Below are 6,023 nucleotides of genomic sequence, written 5' to 3'. Positions count from 1 at the left end.
CGCGTAGTGTATACGATTTTTCTTCATAGCCGGTCGAAAGTACGTTATTAATTTTACTTTTTTAACTTTAAATGTTAATAAGCATGTTTTTGATGCCTGCCCCCGACATTTGCGGCACGAGCGAAGCGAGTGCTGCTGGTCGGGAGGGCAGGCATCAAATACATTCCAAGAGTCAAGTCTTGTCATATTTTGTAAAAATAAATTCACGTGCGTGCCAACGGGGTGACCGTTGGTATGTGTGTGCACGTGTGTCGCGCGGATTCGCACGCCAGGACGATCGATAAGCCGTCCGTCGTCGGGATCGCGTCTTCCGGCCGGGGAACGAGACGCGGATCGTCGGGAAGCATCGAAATTTCGTATAACTTCTTCCTCGTCTACGGATTCATCAGATGACATATTGACAGAACAATGTTGATGACTATTTTTAAGGTTAAAGGGCGTAAAGGTTTAAAGTTATAGAGAGCGCGCGTGTACTTCTCACAGGGAGTAAATGTTAAACTTTCGTCCCTGCTATTAGGGACGAAAGTACGTACTTTCGACCGAGGTATGAAGAAAAAACTGTAATCGTAAGATATTTATAAAAATATATATAATTCTTCTATAGCGTGGAACTCTGGAAACTCGTCGAGTTCAGGCGACACTGCCGGAATGCACCAAAAGTGCAAGTTTTTTTGCACTCCCAACTAAACATGTCCATTATTCTCAGTGCCATCTCAGTGCGGTTTTATGGCGCATTGTGCCTCTGTATTTGATTTGTATGATGACTTTGAAAAAAGGAAAGCCGCAAAAGAGCGACATCGGGAAAGTTAAACTTGATACGTAGTTCGCCAAACCAAATACAGAGTAATAAAATAATGAAAACTAGCCAAAGAAGAAAGAAAAACCAATATAGTAATAGGTGTAATATTAGAACTGTTAACTATGGCTGTTTTCCTTTTAATTTCTAATAGTCATCAATGAATAACAAAGATAAAACAATGCTCGTATCGACTGTGTTCATTAAAAGGAAAGCAGCTTATATATAAATACTGAAAGTGTCAATCGTAAGATGTTTTTTTTTTTATTGATAATTCTGTTTGTTTCTTACATAATTTTGTTTCTTTCTACACTAGTTTTTTTTCTCTATCGACATCTGTGATGAACTATTATCTGTGATTAACTTTAGAAGAATGTAAACTGTAGTTAATCTTTAGTTTATTGCAATAGACATTGCAGTACCAATTATCGACTATTATAGGGAGAGGGGGGTGGAGGGAGAGGGAGAGGAGAGAGAGAATTATATATATACATATTATAATATTAATAATCTTTGCAGAAACTTTGTTGTCTTCAAATTTTATGATCTTTAGCGTTATATCAATTAAAAAATTAAGCACTCGATTGTTCTGCCTGAAAGTTATTGCATGACATACTCCAAATCTTTACGACACATCTCTAAGGCAGACTTTATCTCAGTAAACCTATGGAGTGTTCAATTACTATTAACACAGAAATATGAGTAGTAGTTCAATACAAATAAATATCAACTTAACACCACAAAAATGATAACATATCCAATTCTGCGGTGGTAGGTTCACTACCTCCGTGACTCTGATCAAATGGATAGAATCCGGAATATTCATAATTTCTATTATTTTGTAAGCTGTTGTTCTTGCAATCCAAAAATGACTTTTGAACTGTAAAAATAATATAATTTAATTATTAATATAAAACATGTAAGTCTGGCCAGTTGGTGTCGTTATTATTTAAGGATCTTCTTTTTTTGAAATTAAAAATATTATTTACTATTCGCATATATTACAACAAACGTTTCGACCTTTTGTTCGGGTCCTCTTTAACGTTCCTTTGTAAACAAAAAATATCCGCAATCCGTTATATATGTTTAATGCAATACATATAATTAATAATTTTAAGGTTAATTAATATTTTTACAATATAAATAAATATTTTAAGATGAATACATTTTTATTGCTTTTCTTCTCGCTTGCCTATTATTTTAATCAGTCCTTATACTAGGATTGAAGACATTATTGTTTACAAATCGAAAGAATACTGAAGAGGACCCAAACGGAGAGTCGAAACGTTTGTTGATATATACGAATATATGCGAATAATAAATAATATTTATAATTATAAAAAAAAGAAAAACCTTCAAATATAACGACAACGTCCAGCCAGGCTTACATGCTTATATTAGAATTTGATTTTTATTTCGGAAAAGCCTATGAAATAGATAAATATAAAATAATATAATATAATATTTGTATATAGCATTGATACACTACATATATTTATACAATACATATTATCTTTACAGAATTTTAATATACTCAAATATACTGTAAGTGATTTTTGGCTAGTGATTGATTACTTATTTTGAGTATTAAAAGTACTGTTTTTAATGATTTTAATACTCAAAATAAGTCCTTAATTACTAGCCAAATAATCACAGTATTAAATTTCTATAAGGGTATTATTTCACGTAATACAATAATCTGCAGAAACAATAAATATATATGTACTTACATACCTATCCATAAGATTATGCATTATTTGAACAAAGTTTTCGATCTTTGGAATTTTCCGCGGATTTTCTTTTAATAATAAATCATCTTTATCACTACTGGATGATGACGAAGAAAGCAAATTTATAGTCCAAATGCTAATCGTGCATCTCGTGAATTTGAAACATTGTCACCATCCCACGCAGCCATGTTGCACTGAACTGACACCGTCTCTCGGAGCTCGTGCCGAATTCTCGCACTATAGTGCAAAAACTCGGCACTAGACTTCCCAGTGAAACAGCGCGCACCATTTTCGCGCGCATCGAAACGCCCAGTGAAACACGTTGCCTGCGGCGAGTGCGCACTTAGTGCGCACTAGTTCTCCCAGTGAAAAACGCTATTAATATTGTCTTATTGGATATTTTACCTATTGGTACATATCGATAGTTTTTTATCTATTCTTGTACTGATATACGCATACCTATATGTATACCTTCCAGTTACAATATCTCTAAATAATATGAATTTGTACAAAATTACAGAAGTTTTATATAACGTTATATGGATGGAAAACGAACAATAACGGATGGAACATGTTACTTCGTTCCGATCTGGGTTTGCACGCACCCGTGGCACCGTTTAGTCTAACGGTATCTCAGGTAGTGAATTAAATGGAACGCCTGTCACGCACCGCGCTACGGCATTATTTCATTGGTATTCCCACATAGGCCTAGTTTACACCGATCTCTTGATACGCGTATCAAATAGTATATTGAACTGATCAGCCAATAATCAGACTTATTTACTAGTTATTTACTATTTAATACGCGTATCAGTGATCGATGTAAACTAGGTCATAGAGACAAGTCTACGTGTGAATGATGAAACGTGACATCATCGTTGCATCCAAATCTTAGAATAATTAACAAAATTTGTAAAATTTATGCTTATCCATTAAAAGTGCGTACTTACATTAATTTCTTAAACTTATTCTACATTCTTTTCTATAATTATAATAGTTCAATTGATACAATTGATACTAATAATTAGCTTAGAATTTTATGATTCAACGATCGCATAAAATTGTAATGTGCATTAGTTTTTTTGTACTGTTTTTTCTTCACGCTTAAGAAATAACTTGTCCACGTGATAGATTAAAATCCGAAGAATCGAAAATAACTTGAAATGAATTATTGCTTAAGTATTCATAACAAAGGAAATCGAAAGTGACTTGAAGTAGATAATACTTAAAAAATATTAACGATAGATTAAAACAGGGTAGAGGGCAAAGTGACTTTAAGTAAAGGCTCTATAAAATGTGAGTATTCTCGATCCGCCATTTTTCTTCCAATCATCTGTGAAAACATAACCTTTTCGTAAACGTCAATACGCTTTTCGGTCTCGCGATTAATGTAAAAATTTAGCTGAAATATCGATTCTGTAAAATTGAAAATAAGTATTAATTGATTCTTAATTGATTAGACGTGTGTTCTTAAACGCGCGACAGTATAATTTGTTTTATAAGTGTCGTATTTATCGTAAATCGACACATCGTGACTCTGTTTCATGTACGTATTTGGAGCAGTAATTTCAAGGGCAGAAGGTATATTATTTAAATAATACTCATCGCGAAAATTGTTTTCATTGCAGTTTTGTCACATTTTGACATATTTGTGTTTTTAGATTAAGTATTTGGCTGTTTGTAAAATGTCAACTGAGGACAATGAAAAAAATCCAAGTACGTCGCATCCTGGGCCAAATGTTGAGGTAATTGCCGCATAAATTCCTAATTTTTTCTTTCGTTTACTAATTTAATGCTTCATTTATCATATTTAATATACTTCCACTCATTTCAGGACCCTAAGCTTCAAGAGTATTACACAGATGAAAAAATTGAAAGTTTGTTGGTCGAAATCTCTACCTGAAGAGTCTGCTAAAAATGTCAACTAAGGACAATCAAAAAAATCCAAGTACGTCGCATCCTGGGCCAAATGTTGAGGTAATTGCCGCCTAAATTTCTAATTTTTTTCTTTCGTTTACTAATTAATGCTCCATTTATCATATTTAATATACTTCCACTCATTTCAGGACCCTAAGCTTCAAGAGTATTTACACAGATGAAGAAATTGAAAGTTTGTTGATCGAAAATCTCTACCTGAAGAGTCAACTGAAACGTTACATCTGTGTAATACTCTTGAAGCTTAGGGTCCTGAAATGAGTGGAAGTATATTAAATATGATAAATGGAGCATTAAATTAGTAAACGAAAGAAAAAAAAAAATTAGAAATTTAGGCGGCAATTACCTCAACATTTGGCCCAGGATGCGACGTACTTAAATTTTTTTGATTGTCCTTAGTTGACATTTTTAGCAGACTCTTCAGGTAGAGATTTTCGACCAACAAACTTTCAATTTTTTCATCTGTGTAATACTCTTGAAGCTTAGGGTCCTGAAATGAGTGGAAGTATATTAAATATGATAAATGAAGCATTAAATTAGTAAACGAAAGAAAAAAATTAGGAATTTATGCGGCAATTACCTCAACATTGGCCCAGGATGCGACGTACTTGGATTTTTTCATTGTCCTCAGTTGACATTTTACAAACAGCCAAATACTTAATCTAAAAACACAAAATATGTCAAAATGTGACAAAAACTGCAACATGAAAACAATTTTTCGCGATGAGTATTATTTAAATAATATACCTTCTGCCCTTGAAATTACTGCTCCAAATACGTACAATGAAACAGAGTCACGATGTGTCGATTTACGATAAATATGACACTTATAAAACAAATTATACTGTCGCGCGTTTAAGAACACACGTCTAATCAATTAAGAATCAATTAATACTTATTTTCAATTTACAGAATCGATATTTCAGCTAAATTTTACATTAATCGCGAGACCGAAAAGCGTATTGACGTTTACGAAAAGGTTATGTTTTCACAGATGATTGGAAGAAAAATGGCGGATCGAGAATACCTACTTTTTTAGAGCTCTACTTTAAGTGATACACTCCTGGTCCCTGAGCCGAGACTCTGCGTTGACGGTAGCGCCGTACCGTCGCGGCAGAAATAAGAACTCTCTCCTCTCACTCTCTCCAATGGAGAATTCTGTCTTGTGACATGTTGACAACCTTATTTTAAGTTGCGGTATATTTCTTTATTATTCGCTCTGTACTTGTGCTCTAACGTTTAACGTATTCGTGAAACTCGTAAAATTGACCGTATGGTAAGATTTGCAAGAAATATATATGCGGAAGGAACTTCACCACTCCTTTCGATAGTCGTCAAACGGCTTGTTTTCCGTATGTTTAGGCTTTGTTTTATGGCTGTTTGTTTATTGTCGAGGGAAAAGGATAGTATCCGGTCAATTTTTGAAGTGTGCTGAAACGATCTGTCGTGATTTTTTATTGAAATGTCTTTTTATTTCGGAAAATACCGCAACTTAAAATTAGGTGTTTTCCTCGCCTCGATAGTAAGAATCCAATATGGCCGCGGTGACTACCCAGGAGCCT

The sequence above is a fragment of the Temnothorax longispinosus genome, chromosome 3 (genome assembly GCF_030848805.1).
Source record: "Temnothorax longispinosus isolate EJ_2023e chromosome 3, Tlon_JGU_v1, whole genome shotgun sequence".
NCBI classification, from domain to species: Eukaryota; Metazoa; Arthropoda; class Insecta; order Hymenoptera; family Formicidae; genus Temnothorax; species Temnothorax longispinosus.
The sequence above is the reverse complement of the archived record's forward strand: the minus strand, read 5'-3'. Positions refer to the sequence as shown.